This window comes from Saccopteryx bilineata, chromosome 6 (genome assembly GCF_036850765.1).
Source record: "Saccopteryx bilineata isolate mSacBil1 chromosome 6, mSacBil1_pri_phased_curated, whole genome shotgun sequence".
NCBI classification, from domain to species: Eukaryota; Metazoa; Chordata; class Mammalia; order Chiroptera; family Emballonuridae; genus Saccopteryx; species Saccopteryx bilineata.
The window spans coordinates 36,861,521-36,885,599 of NC_089495.1; the positions used below are offsets into that span (position 1 = coordinate 36,861,521).

The 24,079-nt window shown below is 45.3% G+C and overlaps 1 protein-coding gene across 8 annotated transcripts in view; it reads right to left on the reverse strand.

Annotated features, from left to right (window-relative positions):
- The window catches only part of MCF2L (MCF.2 cell line derived transforming sequence like), a 198,872-nt gene that overhangs the window by 163,901 nt on the left and 10,892 nt on the right, over window positions 1–24,079 (reverse strand). The gene's annotated exons all lie outside the window — the stretch shown is intronic.

Here is a 24,079-nt window from a genome sequence, read left to right on the forward strand (position 1 = left end):
TTACGTCATGACACAAGCATCCTCTTAAGCCGCTCTTCTGACTAAATGAGCTCTAAATATACACCTCACTCCGGCTCTGTGGCTGAATTCATTCAGAAAGAATCTTTGAGACAACAAAGGATGTTGCTGCTTCAGTTCCACAGATAAGAGGAAACCTTGACCTTGAGGAAAACTCTAGCTCATTTTCATGGCAAAACCTCAGAAGGGGTGAACAGCTCTAAACTCCTCTGGCACCTGCGGGATAAAAAGGGCACTTATCATTCTTGTTTCTATTTTAATTTCAAATGTTTATCTTGCTGCAGTAGACCATGCACACCAGCACAGATTTCAATGAAATAAAGCAATGTATTTATTGGATTACAAGGCACCTAGTTGGTAATTATGCTTATGTGGGTCACAGTAACATCTATTTTTATTTATTTTGAAATTAAAATTGCTGTAGTTTTTAATCAGAAAGGGAAGAAAATTTATCTGTAGTGATATCTATTGGAGGATCTTGGCTAGTTTCAGTTAGAATAATGTGGCTAGGTAACAAAATGAAGCCTTACATTAATCTTGAAAAAGCTGATAAAGCAAAAGAGTGATTAATTAGCATGAGTCATCAAGAGCTCTAGAATTTTAACACACACACACATGGAAAAGAGTTTTCACAGCTCAGAGAGAAATCCCCTCTCTGAAAGAGACGAGGCTCGTCCACTGACGGATGAGCTCAGGTTTTTCATAGTAAATAGCCAATGATTTCCAGCCCGGCTAAGACCATATGGAAGCCACAAGAATAGTCTCGGTAAATGTGAAGAATAAAATACATGGCAGTATCCATGTCACAGTGAGCCACAGTCCCATCAGTTCACCAATCTGTGCTTCAATTTTGTAAGTCTAAGAGGGGTGCTAGAGCCAACCCAACTGATGATTTTAACAGCCTCACTTACTGAGTGCATAAAACATGCCAGACATGAAGTGATGAGAAAACAGCTATTGGAGCCGATGCCTCGGCATTTTACAGCACGCCAACCCTGCTCCCCCCAAAGTCTGGACATTTAGAGAGAGTCTGAGCTGAGGATTCCCACATCAAGTTCCCACTTGGCTTTTCCTGGGGCCCTTTTTAAAATGACCACTTAGAGTTGAGCTTGTAAAAAGCTAGTGACCTCCACCCCAACCACATTATAAGTAATAGGTGCGTCTTATCCTGCGCTCTGTCTCCTGCTTGCTCGTGACCTAGGATGAAGGGCCACCCTTCCCCCAGCTCACTGCCTCCCATTCTGAGATCTGCGAGTGATAAATCATGTGACTGCTCCCTTTGTGTGAGTATAGTGAAACTGAGGCCTGACCTGTGGTGGCGCAATGGATAAAGCGTCGACCTGGAAATGCTGAGGTCGCCGGTTCGAAACTGTGGGCTTGCCTGGTCAAGGTACATATGGGAGTTGATGCTTCCAGCTCCTCCCCACCTTCTCTCTCTGTCTCTCTCTCCTCTCTCTCTCCCTCTCTGTCTCTCTCTCTCCTCTCTAAAATGAATAAAATAAAATTAAAATTTAAAAAAAAAAGAAAAGAAACTGAGCCTTCAATTAAAATGATCACTGACTTTTCATATCCCCAAAGAGGGAGCTCAGATGATAAGGGACCTATCTGCCAATCCTGTGTGGATGACTTGTGCCTCCTCATTCAGCAGGTCATAATCTGCATGTTCTTTTTTCTTTTCTTTTTTATTTATTGATTTGAAAGAGAGAAGAAGGGAGGGAGAGAGAGAGAGAAAGACAGAAACATCCATTTGTTCCCGTATGTGCCCCGATTGGGGATCGAACTAGCAACCTCTGTGCATTGGGACGATTCTCTAACCAATAGAACTATCCAGCCAGGGCTAATCTGCATATTCTAAGTTTACTATCCAGCTACCAGCCCCCAACACAGATGCTTTATCCCTTGAAACAGGACCCTGACACTACGAGTCACCAGCCCCATCCTACAGCTGAGGTTTGAACTCAGGCTCAGCAGGAGCTGTCCTCATAGTCACCCCAGGCTCTCCCAGCACAAGGCAGGCAATGCAGTGCGCTCAAAGTCAAAAGGGGGTGCAGAAGGTGACACTGCAATGTCACCACTGCTTTACACAAATCTCATGGGAAAAGATCCCAAAGACAGTAAACAGAATCACTTCCTTGTATAATCGGCACTTTAAAATAACAGACTTTAATTTTTAGAGCAGTTTTAGGTTTATGAAACAATGGACCAGAAAGCAGGGGGTTTCCCTACATTCCCCCTCCCCCGCGCGGTTTCTCTTGGTGTTACCAACTTGCTCTGAGTCAGCCGGTGCCCCCAAGCCCCGGACCCCTGGGCCACTTGCCCGCACTGCTCCTTCACCCTCTCCCCACGGTGGGGAACCGCCCTTCTGGGGGTCGAACCCTCACCGGGCCCCACTCGGCCCCTCCTACACCAGCCCCGGCTGGGAACCCCCCACCCAGGGTCCCCCCCCCCCCGAGTCCCACGCTGCACACTCCACCTTCCTCGAGTGCATTTTAGAGTCAAGATAACAAATGGCGGCACTGTGTGTGCATAAACGGCACGGCATCGATTTTCTTCAGAGCCCATTGGAACAGAGTGGTTCCCCGGCGCCCTGCAGGACTGTTAATAGCGGCCCCAGCTGCGTTTCCCACGAGGCCTCGGAGAAAACTCTCTTGGATAATGGCCTAATCCACTTATTTCACTCGTATGTTTGGACGGCTCTATCTTTTGGGGTAAATCTTTCATCTCTGTGATTTTCTCTGTCTCACTCCTCTCCGAGATGGTGTCTGGGGAGGAGCAGAAAGAGGGTCTTTGTGCTGCCGCCCTTAGCTCCGGAGGGGTCTGCACTCCGCCCCAGGTGGATCGCGAGGCCCCTCCCAGGGCTCACTCTGGAGTGCTGGCTCCCATTCAGTTCATGGTGGCCACCCTGTAAACCCCCCACACGGGGCCCCCTCCCTTAGGCATCCTACCAGTGCACCCCCTCAGAGGCCTTCGGAAACTTCCAGAAGGTGCACTCAGGCTGTCTCACTGCCTAGCCCTGTGGTGATCCTTGGTTGTTTTGAGGGTCCCTGTGATGTGGTCTTTCCCAGAGGATGCAAGCAGGGAATCTACCTGACATGCTGGGTGAGAAAACTCAGCCTCCTGTCTCTCCCCTTGCCGGGCTCCCCCACACGCCCTCCAGTTCCCTGATCCCACCCCCTCATGTCTCCCACCCCTGGAGCCCATCTGCAGACTGCACCCTGGAAGAGTAGAAGACCTGTGCTTTGAGGTGCACGAGCTGCAGACACACGCTAACCCTGGAAATGCACTGTGCTGGGAAGGCACCGCCCACCTTTCATGTCTTCCGTGAAAAAATATCCTCTGAGAAACTCCGTGTTTGAGTTTATATGCATACGAGGGACACGCATGTACTCATCTGCACAGGGAAACCCTGAATACAATCACCAAGTGCCCTGCAAATGTCCTTGATGGATTAGTATATTTACCTAAAGTGTCTCCTCACCCAGAGCGATTGTGACACCTAGGGGACAGTCTTGGTTGTCACAAGTTGGGCTACTGGCCTCTAGTGGAAGCTGGACACTTTGAAACCTGCCTCAGTGCACAGAATGCCCCACAGCAACAAACAACCAGCCAAATGCCCTTCCTGCGGACGTGAGACCTGAGCAGGCAGCCAAGGACATAGAGGAGCCAGGGCCGTGTATCCCCAGCATACACAGGACCCCCTACCACAACAGCAAGAAAGGTACACCACTAAAAAAGGAACAGAAGGTCTGAATAGACATTTTTCTAAAGAAAATATAAAATGGCCAGTAAACACACGAAAAGATACTCAATGTCATTAGTCATCAGGGAAATTCAAACGAAATCCACAGGGCGAAACCACTCAACACTTAACAAGAGAGCCTGGATGAAAATTATGGACAAGAGCAAATGCAAGTGAGGACGTGGTGGGATGGGAGTCCTCATACACAGCGGCGGGCATGGGAAACGGGGCAGCCGCTGTGGGACACAGTGAGGAAGCTCCTCCAACAGTTAAACGCAGAATCACCATGTGACCCAGCAATTCCACTCCCAGGTACAGACCCAAGAGAAGTGAGAACATATTTCCACACATAAACTTGTGTATAAATGTTCATACCAGCGTTATTCATAATAGCAAAAAAAGTAGAAAATCTCAAATGTCCATCAACTGATAAATGGGTAACATGTGGTCTATCCATACAATATAATTTTATCCAGCCATAGAAAGGGATGAAGTACTGATTGCTACAACATGCATGAACCTTGGAGACATTATGCTGAAGGAAAAAGCCAGACACAAAAGGCTGCATATTATATGATGCTAATAACATGAAATGTCCAGAACATTCAGACAGAACCACAGAGACAGAACATAGGTTAGTGGATGTCAGGAGATGGGGGTAACATAGGAGTGACTTCTAATGGATATGGGTAATAAAAATGTTCAGGGTAATAAAAATGTTCTAAAATTAGACAGTGGTAACGGTTGCCCAACTCTGTGAATAGACTAAAAAACACTGAATTGTACAGTTAAAAAGGTTGAACTTTTATAATATGTGAATTATGTTTTAATAAGGCTGTTCATTGTTCACAGTGGCCAGGACATGGAAACAACCAAAAAGCCCGTCAACAGATGACTGGATAAAGAAGATGTGGCACATATACACTATGGAATACTACTCAGCCATAAGAAATGATGACATCGGAACATTTACAGCAAAATGGTGGGATCTAGATAACATGATACGAAGCGAAATAAGTAAATCAGAAAAAACCAGGAACTGCATTATTCCATACGTAGGTGGGACATAAAAGTGAAACTAAGAGACATTGATAAGAGTGTGGTGGTTACGGGGGGGAGGGGGGAATTGGAGAGGGAAAGGGGGAGGGGGAGGGGCACAAAGAAAACAAGATAGAAGGTGACAGAGGACAATCTGACTTTGGGTGACGGGTATGCATCATAATTGAACGACAAGATACCCTGGTCTTGTTATCTTTGAATATATGTATCCTGATTTATTGATGTCACCCCATTAAAAAAATAAAATTATTTAAAAAAGTAAAAAAAAAAATAAAATAAAAAATAAGGCTGTTATTAGAAATAAAGTGAATGGCAGACAGGCAATCTATGCATGCACACACTCACGGACACATTTACTCAATATCTGCAGAGACATAACTCAGGCACACACACACACACACACACACACACACCAGCCGCTGTGGAAAATACCAAATTCTCTCACAAGTCTCTTTCACCCACTTTCCCTGCAACAATCCATGAGCTGACTGAGAAACACACAAAAACGCTGTGTTCGCTGAGGCATCACTGAGCAGGGTAGTAATTCCTAAGCTGAGTGTTATTTCTATTTAAGCCTGTATCACTAAGCTGGCTGGAAATCTGTCAGGCCTTTTCTAGATCTTGATTTCCCTATCTTTTCTAAATTGTATTTTTCTAAAATGTTCACATCATTTTGACATATCATATCCTTTACACACTTCAATCCTAAATATGGAAGAGAAAAAAATAAAACACCTCTCACCATGTGCATCCAGACTTTGCCTGCTCAGCAGCACCACCTGCTGGCACTTGGGGGTCCTGCAGGAGGTGTTCTAGAAAAGGCCCCATCCACAGCTGGTGGAACTGAGGAAATTTTAGATTGTCCATCATAGGGACACATAACTGCATCAAGAACTGTTCACATTCTCCAGTCTTCTAGACACTACTGTAAAAGCTGTTAAAAATGTGGTTACATGTGTCTCAGCCTGGAAACTCATTCTACTTTACACATAACCAAAAAGCATTTTTCCCCCAATTATTAATATACATTAAATTTTCATACAATGCTCTAGCTGTTAGCTCAGTGGTAGAGTGTCAGCTCAGCGTGTAGATGTCCCAGGTTCAATGTCCAGTCAGGGCACACAGGAGAAGCTACCATCTGCTTCTCCACCCCCCGCCCCTTCTCTCTCCCTCTGTCTTTTTCTCTCTTCATCTCCTGCAGCCATGGCTCTATTGGTTTGAGTGAGCTGGCCCTGGGAGCTGAGGATGGCTCTGTGACCTTTGCCTCAAGCACTAAAAATAGCTCAGTTGCTCTACTGAGCAATGGAGCAACAGTCTCAGATGGGCAGAGCATCACCTGGTAGGGGGCCTGCTGGGTGGATCCCAGTCAGGACACATGTCTCTCTGCTTCCCCTGCTTTCAATAAAAAAACTTTTTTTTTTCCTTAGAACAAATGACTGTGTAAATTAAAGTGAGAGTGTACCTTGGTTCTGAAGACCTTCACCCAGAGCTTTATGCCATTTCAGAAAACTCTGTGGCTATATCAAAGCTGTTTGAGAGTTCGGTCACCAATATCCACACCTGCCCAGCCTGTTCCTGTATTTTATTCATGGTGTTCCACACACACCCTCAAGACTCAGTACGCCTTCTCGAGAGCCTGCCAAGTACTTACATACAGAAATATGTTTTATTTTAGGTTGCTTTATTTTTCTTCTGACTTATAATACAGATGAGGCATATTATTTCTTTTAGATTGTGTTTAGGTAGGTGTATTGCCTATGAATTCAATTTTGGAAGGTGTAAGGAGACATTGCTACAAGGACTGTTGTAAAAAGAGTGCTGGGTTTGATGTGGGATCACTATGCTGCATCCTTTGTCAGAGAAGCCTCTTTCCAATGCTCCAATTTTCCTGGTATTTATTTATTTATTTAGTATTATTCTTAAGTGAGCGGCGAGGAGGCAGAGACAGACTCCCGCATGTGTCTGACTGGGATCCACTTGACATGTCCACTAGGGGGCGATGCTCTGCCCATCTGGGGCATTGCTCCGCTGCAACGAGAGCCATTTTAGCGCCTGAGGTGAGGCCATGGTGCCATCCTCAGTGCCCAGGCCAACTTGCCCCAGTGGAGCCTTGGTGGTGGGAGGGGAAGAGAGAGACAGAGAGGAGGAAGAGGGGGAGGGGTGGAGAAGCAGATGTGTGCCCTAACTGGGAATCAAACCTGGGACATCCACACGCCGGGCCGACACTCTACCACTGAGTCAACTGGCTAGGGCCATCAATTTTCCTGGTTTTGAGGACACACTGAGGTTGTATTTTTTTTCTTTTCTTTTTTTAAAATTTATTCATTTTAGATAAGAGAGAGAGTGTGAGAGAGAGACAGAGAGAGAGAAGGGGGGAGGAGCAGGAAGCATCAACTCCCATATATGCCTTGACCAGACAAGTGCAGGGTTTTGAACCGGCGACCTCAGCGTTCCAGGTCGACGCTTTATCCACTGCGCCACCACAGGTCAGGCGAGGTTGTATTTTTTAACTACCTCTCCCATCTTTGGAGCTTCTCAGAGGTTCCATTGTGTCCTCCAGTTGTGCTACTGCTTCTCTCTTTCAGATACTTCTCCTGGCACGGTGATTAGAGCTTATGAAAACCCCTCTGATGACAGCTTATGAAAGCACACAGGGAGCAAGCAAGCTATAGGGAAGTAAACCTGCGGTAGCCTGTTCTGCCCTGTATGAGTTCCTGAAGGACTGGGCTTGCCTGCAAACAAAAACCTTGGAGTCACTGCAGCCCATTTTCTACAAGAGATTTATTTCCATAATCTAACGAGGACTCAGCCGACAGCCCAGGGCAGGCGTAGCAGCTCAGTCTCTTCTCAGGACCTCGCTCCTTCTAGCTCTTTCTAAATTAGCCATCTCCGCCTTGGTCCTCATAGACACGAAGTAGCTGCTGCCCACAATCGCATCTTATTCCGAGCAGGGAAGAAGAAGTGGGGAGCCCCAAGGCCTCACCATACAGGACCGTCTACATAACGTTCTGCCCCTTGAGCCCTCACGCCACCTGCCTGAAGGATGGGTGGGAAGACTGAGCATTACTACCAGCCGTGTAATTCTCACTAACAGGGAAACAAGTCCAGGTTCTGTTAGAAGGAAAGGGGGGATTAATATGAGCAGGAAATTACAATTCTTCCCTCTGTCCCAAAACACAGGGATGGGGGCTGGCATGTTTCACACCCAAGTTATTGCAAGGACACAGCTGTGGCTCTGCCCTTTTCTTTCCTAGTCAAAAAATAAACTTTTATGCCTTTAAACACCATATTTCAAATTAATATTTTCTGCCTAACTGTTAATAACAGTGAGAAATCCGGCTCCCACTTTGTCCAGCCATATCGTTAATTGTTCAGCTCTGGTGCACATTGAAAGCGGCGCCGGAACGGCCGACCTTTAACCCAGAGGGAAACCACCACCAGCTGGAACACAGGGCTTGTACGCGGTTCCCGTTGCCTTCAGTCTTACAGACTCCACTCATTGCCAAAGTGACCTCAGTCATTACCTTTCCCCACGCCCTTCACTGGGGCTACGTCATACCTCTGTACTGAGTTAGAGTCCCTTGTCACAGTCTGCATTCCTTCCCGGGTCCCCTGACCTTCTCATTCTGTGCACATTAAGGCTCCTTCTTTGTGCTCTAAAGCTCTCTGGGTTTGACAAATCCACAATGTTTTATATCAACCATTACAACATAAACAGAATGGTTTCGCTGCCCTATAATCCCCCTGTGCTCATTTCTTTCCAGCGCTGAATAAAGGCATTGTCTGGATGCAGCACAGCTCCTCCACTCACCTGTTGAAGGACATCTGGGTTGCTTCCAAGTTTTGGTGATCATGAATAAAGTGGCTATACACATCTGTGTGCAGGTTTCTGTGTGGACATAAGTTTCCCACTTCTTTGGGTAAACACTAAGAAGGGTAATTACTGAACCGTATGGTAAAAGTATGTTTAGTTAAGCTGCCCAGCTGTCTTCTGAAGTGACCGTACCATTTGTATTCCCGCCATTTCTATTCATTCCCATTGAATGAGATCCTGTCATTCTGCCTCAACAAGTTTCAGTGTCCAGTGGGAATAACAAATGTCATAAAACAGGGTCACCAGAGAAAAGGAGGCAGAGACACGAAAGGAGGAATACTAACAAGTCATCAACTACTAACGAGAGGGCTGAGGCAGTGACTGTGCCAGGCTCCTTCTCCACTTCATACTCACGCCATGAGGTGGCTTCCAAATCTCCCTTTGTCCAGGTGGGACACTGTAGCTCACAGGTCCTAGGCAGGAGCTCCACATGCCCAGGTGGCGATCACAGCAGGTCTCTGCTTGTCTACTGCTGATTTCTCACATCATCGTGTATTGGCCGTAAGGCAGAGATAAACTCTGCTTACTTCATAGATGTTATCAGGGAACTTGAAGAGTTAATCTGGAAATGAGTTTCCAATAAACTCCCCGTGTTTTTTCCAGACCACTTTGCTGATGACTTAAGAGAAGGCGGAAATGGCAGCTCACATCCCCGATGAAAGATAAATTGCTTTATCCCATTTCCTGGCCTCCGAGCGGCAGGGCTCCAACAAGATCAGCCTGCTGACCATATCCTACGGCACGTTTCAAGTTCGGCACCCTGTTGAATAAAGTAGCCGTGTGGCTGCAGTGATGCAGGGGTGGGGGAACAGGTTCATACGAAGGACTGCATGGCTCCAGAATGAACACTCCCGCTTACCCAGAGACCAGCTGCCATTTATGGAGAGAGCAAAATGAACTAGCAGAACTCCATTTGGAGGCAAGAAAAATGGATATGGAAAGATTCCACTCTACCCACTCTCCTGGTGGGATGCACCGTGGAAACACATCTCGGAGGAAAGACAGACTGAAGCCCTACAACCGAAGTCAGCTGAGTCTCTGGTTTGCGCTGACAATGGAGGAAGCTGGGAGAGAGGCCGTGGGGCACGGTCCTTCCTAGCACTAAGATCCTGAGTGTCAGTTCCAGCAAAGGCTAGTTAGTGTCTCTCGGCTCTGCGTCCACAGGTGCCAACCTCAGACAGCCAACCTACTTAGCAGAAAGCCTGGAGGGAGGGAGCGCCCTCACCCTTGAGGTGCCCAGGAAAGCCATTTGACACAAAGCCTTCCTGACAGGGTCTGACACATACACGTCTAACCCACTGTGGGTAAGAGCCATGAAGTTTCTGAGAGGCTCTTTTTTAACTTCTGGCCCTTTCCTGGTGCCAAAGCCGTGCCCATTTTACTCGTGGCTCTAAGTCCTACACATGCCCATACAACTGGCAAACTTAACGGTTTCATGCTGCCTACTCTAGTGATGAAAAGAAACTAAAAATGCCAACACTCCTATAAAAAAAATACACTAGAAGCAGATAGTTATCATGACTTTTTGTACGAAAGAAAAAAAGCGCTGTATTTATTTGAAAGGTCCGGAAATAGTTTCTTTCTATTCAGGTCACGTCTTTGCAAGCCACATTAACTTCTGGCACAGCTAGAGAGAAATACCCTCTATGACAATCTTCAAGGATATAAATAGGCGCATTCACACAGAGAACTAATCCTGATTGTGAAGACGGACAGCCGCCGCAGCACTTAGGAAACCGAGGAACAGAGTGAGTAGGGAGATCCCTACCATGCGAGTGACAGTATCGGAGGATTTTCTGTCAATAAAAGAAGTGTTAAACGTGTACAAAAACAGTGAGAACCGTGTCGTGACCACACAATCTCATCAGTGCGTGGCCAGGCTTGCTTCATATACCATCCATTCCTGCCAACTACTGCCACGCAGTTCACTCGTCTAAGGCAAAACCCAGCCATCACTGCATTCTCACACGGAAATCATTCAGTACATATTTCTTTCCAGAGGGTAATGACCTTTTTATAAAATATGATCATAGTACAATCAATAACACCATGGTGCCTGATCAGGCAGTGGCGCAGCGGATAGAGCGTCAGACTGGGATGCAGAAGGACCCAGGTTCGAGACCCCCACGGTCGCCAGCTTGAGCTTGGGCTCATTTGGCTTGAGCAGAAAAAAGCTCACCAGCTTGGACTCAAGGTCAGTGGCTCGAGCAAGGGGTTACTTGGTCTGCTGAAGGCCCACGGTCAAGGCACATATGAGAAAGCAATCAATGAACAACTAAGGAGTCCCAACGAAAAACTGATGATTGATTCTTCTCATCTCTCTGCATTCCTGTCTGTCTGTCTCTATCTATCCCTCTCTCTGACTCTCTCTCTGTCCCCCTGTAAAAAAATAAAAAAATAAAAAATAACACCACGGCCACAATAAAATAAACTAGTTCTTGCGTTTTCAGTACCCAGCCAGCACTCCCCTATTGTCTTTTCTCTGCGTTCCAAGCTCAGTCTGCTTGATGTATTGGGATCCACACCTGTCCAGTTCCTATACTACACTTGGCTGTTGTTTTTCCCAGGTCCCTCTTGATTTATAGGTTCCTTTTCCAACTCTATTTTTCTTGCCAATTTTTCTGTTGAAGAAAACAGGTCATTGGACACGTAAATCTTCCCACAGTCTGGAGTTTGCCGTTTGTGTACCTTCAGTGGTGTTTATCCTGTATCTCTGTCCCCAGTATTTCTTATAACTTGTCAGAGCCAGAGGCTTGTTCAGATCCATTTCTGCATTTTATTTATTTACTTTGTTGCGAGAACACCTCCCCAGGGAGGCATAACTTCAGAATCTCCCTCAGGGTAATATCTTTGCCCTTGCCTTCCTATCTTCCCACACCTGCTTTGAGATAAACACCTACCTATCTATAACGTCATACAGTTCCCGTTTCTGCCCATTTTTGTAGGTGTCCTTTGTCTGGGCAGAGAGCCACCACTCATTATATACCGTGTTCCCCAGCTTGGATGGATCTCTTTTTTCTCTCCACCTTCTGAATCCTGTCCACCCTCAAAAACCTAATGGAGCACAGGCCGTGGCACTCACCCCAGGTGAGGCTGCTCCCCTGGCTAACAGCTGTCTGTACTCGTATGACAGACATCAAATCTCAGACTTTCCTGACATCTCTGTCTGTAGGCACCTGGCCTATTCTTCAACCAGGCTGTAAGTTCTAGTCATTTTATTTGACCACACCTCAGGAATCCAGCTCAGCCCAAGTGATACATAAGTGCCTGTAAGTGTCAGATAACGAACCACGCACGCACTTGCAAGCAGCAACATGCGTACATCACTTGACACAGCTACTTGCCAGGAAAAAGTTTTTTTTCTGCGGTTTGAAAGAAAACATATTTTCGTTAGATAACCTCAGAACTGTATTGGAAAGACTCAGTTCCCTTCTTCTATTTCCCAATGCACAAATCATGTGCTCTTCCCTCTGCAGGTCAGGAGAGGTGCCGCGGGGCTTACAATGCAGACATCCCTTCTCCTTGAAGACCTCACTTTGCAGGTATTGTGTTTAACTGGCTCTGTCTAGCTTCAGGAAACAGAAGAAGTCCAAACTGCATAAGGGACAGCTCAAGAAGAGGTGGGAGAACTTAGCACAGCAACTTCAGACACTGGGAAACCTAGCATTCCACGAAGAGGCATAAAAACGACCTGGTGTGTCTATCTAAGAATAGAAGGAAAGAAAATGATTCAACATGCATAATTCATCCAAGCCTTGACATTTGGACGAGAAGAAATTATACAGAAAAATCATGCGGGTTGTTGGGTCCTTCAAAGCATGGAGAAATGTGATATCGCATCTCAAACACATTTCACGGTCTACTTAACTTAATAAATAAAAAAGTGCATTTCCGAGTTACAGATTATGCCGATAAAATCAATGAATACATAAATACTGTTACCGAGAATGTAACTGAAAAAAGTTGCCTAGCTCAGTATTGAGATTAAATTTTCAACTAGCTAAAATAAGGCAACAAATACAGACGTATGGGAAAAACACATATATTATGCCACAATCAAAATTTGCATAGTTTATATGCTTTCTATTTTTTCAAAGCATTTCAAAGTATTTTTTAAAGCAACATGGAAGAAATAAAATGATAATTATTTGCAGATTTGTTTGTACAATTATGTCATTAGACAGTATGAATTTGGGGTCATGTAGAAATAAAAAGTAACATGAATGGCCAGGGAAACCCTTCCAAAGAGCAATAAAGTCAAACGAGGGTGACCAGAATTAAACATGCCATAAAGGCCCAATAATTACTGTGGTGCCAGAAAACAAAAGACAAATAGACAATGATACAGAACAGAAATTCCAGAAATTGACTCAAATATGGGAATTTAACATATTTTCATGGTGGTATCTCCTATCTGTGGAATAACGCTAGAGATGTTTTAAGTTGGCATTAGGACCACCAGGCAAGAAAAACTAAATTTTTAGGATCCATACTTGACATTCTATACAAAAAAATAAATCCAAACGGATCAAAAGATTAAGTATAAATAAAATATTAATAAAAAATGGGTAATTTCTTCGTAACCCTGCAATAAGTAGGCTTTATAAAGATATGACTCAAAATCCAAAGCCACAAAACACTGGAATTCAACTAAATTTAAAATGGCAAAAAAGAAAGTCAAGAAAATGATAATCTGAGAAAAAGTTCTTTCAACTCAAATCTCAAGGGCTAATCTCTAATTTATAAGGCCCCCTCCTAGAAACCATTTACAAGATTGGCAATGTAATAAAAATAATAATAAAGGCAAACAAGAAATATAAATAATTTAAACAAATGAGAGGACACTCACTCTCTTATGAGACAAGTGCAGTTTAAGCCCGAGCTGGGATAGCTGTTTTAGTTCTCAGACTGACAAACACAAAAGATAGAAACCGGCTCCCACTGGGGAGTCTCTACAGAGAGCCACTCATAACTGCTGGTGGTTGAAAAATGGATACCAGGGAGCACAATAGTAACTTCGAGCAAAACTATCAAAAAGCATTTGCCTTGGGCCCTGGCCGGTTGGCTCAGCGGTAGAGCATTGGCCTGGCGTGCGGGGGACCCGGGTTCGATTCCAGGCCAGGGCACATAGGAGAAGCACTCATTTGCTTCTCCACCCCCGCTCCTTCCTCTCTGTCTCTCTCTTCCCCTCCCGCAGCCAAGACTCCATTGGAGCAAAGATGGCCTGGGCGCTGGGGATGGCTCCTTGGCCTCTGCCCCAGGTGCTAGAGTGGCTCTGGTTGCGGCAGAGCGACGCCCCGGAGGGGCAGAGCATCGCCCCCTGGTGGGCAGAGCATCGCCCCTGGTGGGCGTGCCAGGTGGATCCCGGTCGGGCGGAGTCTGTCTGACTGTCTCTCCCCGTTTCCAGCTTCAGAAGATAAAAAAAAAAAAAGCATTTGCCTTGACTCAGCCTCTGAGAACCTGAAATCCAGCATGTGTACAACATGCATATATCCATATACACAAAGTCATTAACTCAGTATTGTATGCAACAGCAAAAAAATGAAAAGAACTCAAGCAGCCACCGATGACTGATGAGCTATGGTGCAGCCAGCCACACAAAGGATTTATTGTGCAACTAAATAAAAGTGTTTTATCTTTATTGATATGGAATTATCTTTAAGATATATTAAGTGGGGTAGGGTGGTATAGAACAGTATTTGGACTATGTTTCTATCTGCATAAAACAGGAAGAAACCAAGAATATACCAGCGTCTGCTTGTACCTGCATGGAGACCCCGGGAGGCACATGGAATACTGAAGAAGCGACCACCTGGGAGGCGGGGGTGAGGAATGGGCAGTGGTGATGGGTCCGAGTGAGGATTCTAAAGGTGTACCTTTCATAGTATCATATATATGCTTCTGGATTGATGGTAGGATCATATTCTGATAAACTAAGGTGGCCAATCGTCCTCCTTTAGGGAGGACAGTCCTTCTTTTGCAAGTTCATTCCTCCCTCAAAAAGTGTCCTCTTACATGTCCTCCTTTTTGATATTGGAAGACTAATCTGTAAATGTCTGTATTCAATCGGTGCAGAGTCAATCCATTGTGTGTGATGTGACGTATTTGTATCTAAATGAGTACTTTTTTCTTACAATTATTAAAAATTAATAGGCATGTAAGCATAATTACAATATAAAATATTACAAATGTTTTTATTATGCATTTGTCATACTATAGAGCAGGGATCTCAAACTCGTTGCCATGCGGCCCACCCACCAATTTTGTGCGGCCCGCAGACTAATCAAACTTCGTGGATTAATCTGCGGGCCAGTCTGCGGGCCGCACAAAATTGGTGGGCGGGCTGCATGCGGCCCGCGGGCCGCGAGTTTGAGACCTCTGCTATAGAGTATTACTGTTGCAATGAATAAAATGTTCCTTTTATTTACGATATTGTTTTCTTCCATTTATTTTTGTCCTCCTTTTCATTGTAAAAAAGTTGGGTCACCTTAGGTAAACCCATCATAAGTTGAAAAAGGTCGTAAGTTGAAAGTACATTTACTACACCTAACCTACCAAACATCATAGCTTAACCTAGCCTACCTTAAACATGCTCACAAATTAGCCTACATTTGGGCAATTATCTTGAGTTTCATCTCAGGAGTAACCTGCCTTCCTCTTCTTCTCATCAGAAGCAGGAGACACACACGGCTTTCTGTAGACATGATGAGATGCAAAAACACAACACAAAAAGATATCCAAAAACCGCTGGTGGCACAGCGCGCCCTCCCGACGGTGGGGCCGCCTGGGAGCCGGGCCCCTGTGCTGCCCAGAACCCCGAGAGAGTGTACCGCACACAGTGCCAGCCTGGGAAAAGGTCAAGATTCAAAGTACAGTTTCTGCTGAGTGTGCATCACTTTCACACATTGTAAAGTCAAAATACCACGAGTCAAACCATTGTAAGTGAGGGACTCATTAGTATTTTGACTTTGAACCATAGAGATGTTTACTATTATAAACCAAAGCACAGAAAAGAGGAGAGTGAAGGGGCAGGGGGCAGGGGAAAGAGCTCAGTCTGGCTCCCAAGCAGAACAGACTGGAATGTTGAAGGATTCAGTACAAATACGAAACTAATGTTTGGACTTGGTGTAGGTACTGAATGGGGATCCTGAAGGGCTCTCTCAGCAGCCAGGAAATAACATGATACAATGTCCCATATGTAGAGCAACTGAGAAATAATCTGCAGGATTCAGAAAAGAAGAGATCTGTTTTAAATAGAAATGTTATAAAATTCCTACACAGTATATGAAATGGAATACAGAATTACAATACACTGCAATGCACTGTTACTAGCAGCTCATCATCCCAAACCCAGGGGTCCAGAAGTGCCTTGTGAAACCATTCTCACTTGAATGAACAAAGATCAGGTTTGTCCCCTGGAACAATGGAACCGGCCACATTCCACAAAGGTCAGTATTAAGGTAATCTCGGGAGATCTTGCAATTGAGACGCTGTAAACCTCTGAGAATCTCTCTCAGCAGATTTTTGCTCTGTCAGGTGACTTGAGCTGTAATGCTCTGTTTTGAGTTTTACATGCTCACGTACAGTCACACACACACACACACACATACACACACACACACACACACTTCATTCTCCCAGGAAACAAGGATCACCAACAATGACAGCATTAAGGGCCCCCGACAGGGACACTGCCCCTCCCCACGGCCACCTCTCCCACAGGACTTTCAAGAGCTCAGGTGAGACGGACTCCAGGATCAGTTTTTCTAGACTCTCCAGGGCTCTGGGGATGGCCTCAACCTCAAGAGGCAAAGTGTCCTGCTAACCCAGAAGGACAGGATCCCTAGGGAACCTGCAGGTGGGCATGCTCACCTGTGGCCTCCCTCGCACAGGTCTAAGGAGGTGTTGGTCTGTGAAGCAGAGAGACTGGGCTGCGGACAGACCCGGCTGGGTGGTCACTGCTGGCAGCTGCCTTTAGGTAAGTGGGCCCTCAGGTGACAGTGGCTGTGGACACTAGGCAATTCTACTCCCTGCAGTTAGAGACCCAGGGGCCTGATACAATGGCCACATCCCTGCTAAACAGCAATGTCCAAAATTTACCAGGTAAAGGAAAGCATATGGAAGAAAGCATGTATGGTATCAGCCACTGATACAAAATGGGAAGATACAAATACACATGCTCATGTTTTTAAAAATACACACACTAGAGAATAAATCAAAAACTAAAAAGGAAAAATAGATTACTCATGGAGGAAGGTTATAACAGGAAGAGAAAAACAGGGACAGAACCTGGACATCTCTGAATGTTCTTTACTTGGTTTTGCAATTATCTTATATAATTACAAAACAAAGTAGAAATTTAAAACAGCAATCACTGAAAAATTAAAAATAGAACAAAGGAATTATTTATCAGGTTGGTGGCATAGCCACATTGAGAAGATTTCAAAACACAGTAATTTGACTAAATCTCCCTTGTGGGATATATCCCAAGTTCCTACAAGCCAAAAATATAAATTCCACCTTCCTTAGGAATCATGTTATTCGTGACTGTAGGTATTCTTCTTCTGATATTATTGGATGTGTATGTGAGAAACAGCAAGTGAACAATTATGTTGTTGTCATTAGAAACGGGGATTTAGGACATGGGAATAGGAAGATACAGATCTAAGATCTAAGTGATCCTAAAATTGAATTGAAAGCATCAGAAGTAACGTAGATGTTTCTCTTTCCCAGACCACCTGTGAAGTAAACTATCACCTCGGTGTGCGGTTGATGAGCTGTGTGCCCACAATCTCTCAAGAAATGGAATATACCCATCACTCAAAAGCAGTTCCCTCACCACCTCTGCAGTCAACCCCCAGCTCTGCCTGTGACCCACAAAACCCTGACCTGCTTCTTGTCACTACATGATTAGCTTTCCCTATTCTAGAACTTCCTATACATGAAGTCATGTGGTAGGAACTCTGGTATATGACTCTTTGGAAGTCACAATGTTTCTGAACCATCTGGGTTATTGAATGAATGAGCAGCCTGTTAGTTTTTATTGTTGGACAGTATTTCCTTGCATGAACTCATATATATACTCATACATAAAATGTTTTAAAGTTAAAACATTTTAAATATCCTTGGCCTGTCCACTGAAGAAGTCTAGAAGCAATTACCAACTCAGTGGCAATGACTATTCCAGGTGCCTAGCTTGTGTGTGTGTGTGGGGGGGTGTATTTTTTTGCTTGTATTTTTATGAAGTGAGAAGCTGGGATCCACATGGCATGCCCACTAGGGGGCAATGCTCTGCCCAGCTATGGCATTGCTCCATTGCAACAGGAGCTATTCTAGCGCTTGAGGTGGAGGCCATGGAGCCATCCTCAGTACCTGGGCCAACTTTGCTCCAATGGAGCCTTGGCTGCAGGAGGGGAAGAGAGAGACAGAGAGACGGGAGAAGGGGAAGGGTAGAGAAGCAATGGGGGCTTCTCCTGTTTGCGCTAGCTAGGAATCAAACTTGGGTCATCCACATGCTGGGCTGACACTCTACCACTGAGCCAACTGGCCAGGGCGTATATACAGTACTTTCTTTAATTAAAGTATAGTTGGTGCCCTGGCCAGGTGGCTCAGTGGATAAAGCATCAACCGGCACACTAGATGTCATGGGTTCAACCCCTGCCAAGGGCATATAAGAAAAGCAATCAATGAGTACACAACTAAATGGAACAACTAACTGGAACAACATGTTAATGTTTCTTTTTCTATCTCCTTTCTCCACTATCTCTCTCTTTCTCCTGTCTCTTCTCTCTTTTTCTCTCAAATCAATGGAAAAATCCAAAACCAAATAAAGTCTAGTTTGCATACAGTATTATATTAGTTTCAGTTTCAGGTATATTTCTCAGAGTTAGGAGATGGTCCAGGTCTCCTAAGTGACATTGACTGAAGTCAGATGCCTGCCATGAAGAGGTTCCCAAGGCCCCCAAACGAGACAGTTTGACCAATAGAAATAGCTGTGAGGACCTGACCAGGTGATAGCACAGTGGCTAGAGTATTGGATTGGGATGCAAACAACCCAGGTTTGAAACTCCGAGGTCACTGGCTTGAGCATGGGATCATAGACTTGATCTTGTGGTTGCTGGCTTGAGCCCAAAGGTCACTGGCTTGAAGCCCAAAGTCACTGGCTTGGCCCAAGGTCACTTGCTTGAGCAAGGGGTCACTTGCTCTGCTGTAGCCCCCTCCCTGGTCAAGGCACATATGAGAAAACAATCAATGTACAACTAAGGCGCTGCAACGAAGAACTGATGCTTCTCAACTCTCTCCCTTCCCGTCTGTCCCTAATTGTCCCTCTCTCTGCTTGCTTTCTGTCTCTGTCACACGTATCCACACACACATAAATATAGCTGTGATGAACTTAAAAATATAGAATATTAAATTCATTGATTTCAAAATGATATTTTAAAATGAAAACTTTCACCAATTCCCTCTGGAAGTCACTAAGGAGCAAACACACTATTCTAGAGACTGCTAAATAAACAGGGAAGAATCAAGTGTTTACACTGACTCTCCTAGAACTGTAATTCAAGGTAAAAGTGCATCAAGGAGGGGACAGTTCTCTTTACTATGTAAATTTCAGCTAATGAGTAAAAAAGGAATGATGGGAAGAGGTCATCTGCTACCCTTAAGAATTCATAGACCGGCCTGACCTGTGGTGGCGCAGTGGATAAAGCGTTGACCTGGAATGCTGAGGTTGCCAGTTCAAAACCCTGGGCTTGCCCGGTCAAGGCACATATGGGAATTGAAGCTTCCTGCTCCTCCCCCCTTCTCTCTCTCTCTCTCTCTCTCTCTCTCTCTCTCAATCTCTCTCTCTCTCTCTCCTCTAAAATGAATAAATAAATAAAAATTAAAAAAAAAAAAAAAGAATTCATAGACCTACGTGGTCATCACCGTTATGCCGATATAAACAGACAAGCAAACAGTCACCGACCTCTTGGGTGGAAGGGTGACACTAGGACATTGTCCTAAAAAGAAAATAAAAAAACCCAGAGGCTGGTTCAGGTTCTCATAAGCTACCAGTTTATAAGAAACACAGGGACAAGGACATGTGAACGTGCTGCTCTGAGGTGCAGCAGCACAGTCTAGAAACCCCACACGACGAAGGATATGGTCACTTCAACAGCTGAATTACAGGAAGGGGTCACCAACTGTGCGGCAGATCCACCACCATGGCCACGTGACTCTTGGTGATGTGGCAGAAATGACTGTTGAAGGCTAGCAGAACACGCCACCCCAAAATATGCCACTTTGCCGTACGGATTGTTTTGAGCTGAAGGTAACGGAGAAGCAGATAGAAGGCTGTGCCCTCCCTCCCCCTTTGCCCAGGAGGCCCAGCCCTTGCCCTGGGTCCTCCCTGCCCTTCCCACCGTGACTGGAAAGAAGCTTTGGGGTTGCCTGTCCCCACTTTTCCGTGGCTTTATTCATACTTCCCCCCTCCCCCCAGGGCCACCCAGCAGAGTTCCAGGACATTTTTAAAGATATTTTCCTTCAGAATTGCTGGTGAGCCTCAGCCTTTGGGACCAGCACAGGCGCAGCCCCAGCGAGACAGGGTGGCTGGGGGCTGTTCCTGCAGAAACTGCACCTGCGTGAGTAGCGGGGGATCGGGCGGCACGGATCGCATGCTCCCTGTGAACAGGGCCCAGCGCAGGAGGGAAGACCAGGCCTCATGCCTGCGGGATACACTCTCATGTCCTGCTTCAGGAAAACATGGATGCTCACAGAGATGATAAGGTTTCCCAAGAAGAAAAACAGAAATTCAAATGACAAATGTGTGATAATAAATATTTCCATGTTGGTGCATATTTTCTGTCTTTTACCAAAATGATACATACATACTTTGTGTTTACAAAATTACTATCATAGTACACCATTTTATATTTGGCTGTTTCACTTCTTAGAGCATAAGACATGGGAGAACGACCATCTGAACAACTCAGCGATTGCACCAAACCCTTAATACTATGATCTTGCTTTTCCCTCAATGGTCGTCATAAATAATGACCGTACATCTTTGCTCATGAATCTTTGCAACAATTTCTGAAATTAATTCCTTAAATTCCTACAGATGGCAATTATTGATTGAAAACAAAATATTTGAAGATTTTTATCCATACCATCAACTTGTTTTCCAGTACAGACATGAGGAATGACATTCTTACCAGCAGTGAGTTTTAACTTTCTTGTCCATAAAAATGGGGGAAAAGAAATCTTCTTGTTAAATTTACATTTTTCATTTCTATTCACTTGTAGGACAGCATTTCTGGTCTTTATAGTAGTGTGTCATTTCTGCAAGCCTCATAACGAACTGTTTCTAAGACGTTCGTCCTGTTGATTCTGCTTTGTATGAGATTTGTATAGATGAAGGCCACATCTTTTGTCATTTGGCAATTTTTTCTAGTGTCTTTGTTGATGGGTAACCTTCTTCCTGGAGATTTCTAACAGATGGGTTTAATGCTCAGGTAGTACAATCTACTCCTTTTCTCTGCTTCCCTCAAGCCCTCCAGTAGAACGCATCTTTGTCGCTGACAGAATCCCTTCCACAACCAAGCACTACTCGCTGCTCAGTTTGGTCAATCCATTAACTAACTGCCCACACGCTAGTGCAGTACCTCCCAGATATTGCCATGATGCGCACATGGAAGATGAAAACATCTGCACAGGACCCAGGGGTGAGCGGGCAGGGCTGTTCCAGACCTCCACAGGAGGCTGAGGACATCAATGCGTCAGCCCACCCTAACCCATGCTGAGCACAACGGCCAGGAAGCCTTCGCTGCTGTGGACACAGCCGGAAGCAGAGACTTCCTGTCCTCGGGCTGCTCAGTGACTCTAGAGACACAGAAACCCAGATTGCCAGAATAAGCCTTCTTTGGAGTCTAGGCACATCCCCAGAGCAGAGGTTGTGAACAGTGATCACAGCAGGACTGCCTCAGGAACAGGTGGTATTTCTGTGGGTCTTGGACAGAGGGGCAGGGTTTTAGCCCAGAAGTGGGCAAGGTGAGAAGGAGGAAGAATTTCTATGCAGTGGGAATGGTTCAAACAAAGCAAAGGTCATCTTCGCAGATGACCTACTCAGCGCAGCTGGGAGAAGGTGGAGGAGCATCCAGTTTGGCATCCTGTTGACTCAGCATGGACTGCGCTGAATATACACTAACAAATGCACTTTCTCTGGAGGACAGTTTGGCCCCTTGATGACCTTAATCATATAGCACGTTTTATAAAGCACACAGTTAAATGGGAACCCCACTAACTTTCTGATAGAAGACTAATAATACCACTGCTGCTCCTGGGCATGCTGCAGAGGTGGTGCTGGCTGCCGGGTGTGTGTGTGTGTGTGTGTGTGTCTGTCTGTGTGTGTGTGTGTGTGTGTGTGTGTGTGTGTGTGTGAAGGGGGGGATGAGGAGATTTGGGCTGAGCTGGTATCTTCAGCTCATGTGAAGCACATTTCTCCACCAGCTCAGAGTCATTACTCTCAGTTTTAGATGATATGTAACATTCATTTTAATCAACAATGACCAACACCAAGTCGATTCCACTTAGAAGAGTCCATCTAGACCTGACCAGGTGGTGGCACAGTGGATAGAGCGTCAGACTGGGACACAGAGGACCCAGGTTCGAAACCACGAGGTTGCCAGCTTGAGCGTAGGCTCATCTGGTTTGAAAAAGGCTCAACAGCTTAAGCCCAAGATCGCTGGCTTGAGCAAGGGGTCACTGGGTCTGCTATAGCCCCCCTAGTCAAGGCACACATGAGAAAGCAATCAATGAACAACTAAGGTACTGCAACAAAAAACTGATGCTTCTCATCTCTCTCCTTTCCTGTCTGTTTGTCCCTATCTGTCCCTCTCTCTGTCTCTGTCACCAAAAAAAAAAAAAAAAAAGAGTCCTTCTAAGAGATCTTGGGAAACCAGAAGACTCCCTCAAATCTGCAAAAGTCTTGCAGAGGCAAACGGGAGATTAATTCACTCCAAGCCCCTCTGACCTGCTTTCTGGAGAGTCGCAACCCCTGTGCCTTGCTTCTGGCCACCACCTGGCCCTGGCCCTGGCCCTTTAAGAGCTGCTTTAAGAAGAATATCATCTGGCCTGACCTGTGGTGGCGCAGTGGATAAAGCGTCGACCTGAAAATGCTGAGGTCGCCGGTTCAAAACTCTGGGCTTGCCTGGTCAAGGCACATATGGGAGTTGATGCTTCCAGCTCCTCCCCTCTTCTCTCTCTCTGTCTCTCCTCTCTCTCTCTCTCTGTCTCTCCTCTCTCTCTCTCTCTGTCTCTCCCTCTCCTCTCTAAAAAATGAATAAAAAAAAAAAATTAAAAAAAAAAAAAAGAATATCATCTGTACTTCTAGCACCAACTAGCAACAACCAGCTAGTCCTCAGTCATTTGTAAATCATGTGCAGTGAATGCGTATTCTAAAGAATCAGAACTCTTGCTAGCTTCCTGAATAATATAAAAAGTCCAAGAGGAAAGACCAAAGGATCAGGAAAGGTTAAGAAAGAGAAGTTAATTATTTATAGCAACACTGAAAGCTCCATTTCCACAAACAACATACCCGTCCTTTCAGAATGTCCCATTTGGGACTCATACAACCACAAAGACGGGACCGGCCTGCGCAGCCCCCAGTGTTGTCTCACACTGTCCCGCCTCTCCCACACAGGGCGCTGTTGGAATGGCCGCTTCCCAGGACAGCTTTTGCAACATTAGAGGGCATACAAGGAAAAAGCAATGACTCTCCCGAGAAAATGACAGGAGCTTTGGAAGACAAGGAACCAGGAAACCACAAGTGCAACGTCTATCTTACTAAGCACAGCTCGACCCCCCTGAAAAAGCCGCAATCACTGCGATTCACTCATTCTTCAGTAAGCTGTGATTACAATTCATGCCAGAAACATCGAAGATAATAAAAAATCCAATTTCCTTCCAAGCATCAGTTTCCTGTGGTCATTTTTGCCTTTCCCAAAATACATTTTCTTCAGCCCAAGCTAACTGCTTCCACAAACACCTCTGAGAGTCTTTCATAATGTGACCACTGTAGCCATAGTTTCCAAGAAGAAGTTCTGTAGCCCTTTCCGACCCCCCAGCCTCTCCAAGTGGACACGCGCCCCCCCCCCCGAATTCTGTACAATCTCATACCACAAATGCATTCAGTTCAGCCACATGGAATTACCAGTATTCAAAGAGTTTTGACTTGCATGATGGCAACTTCACAATTCAACCAAATATTTCAGGTGGTCTTTATTTACTTTACCTCGCAGGCAAGTACAGTATTTTATTTGTGTCTTTCCCTCCATAAAGCTGTGCCTAGTCCTGTTCAACACACTTAAAAGGTTTGTTGGGGGAAAAATGGTTGGCATCATTAAAGACAT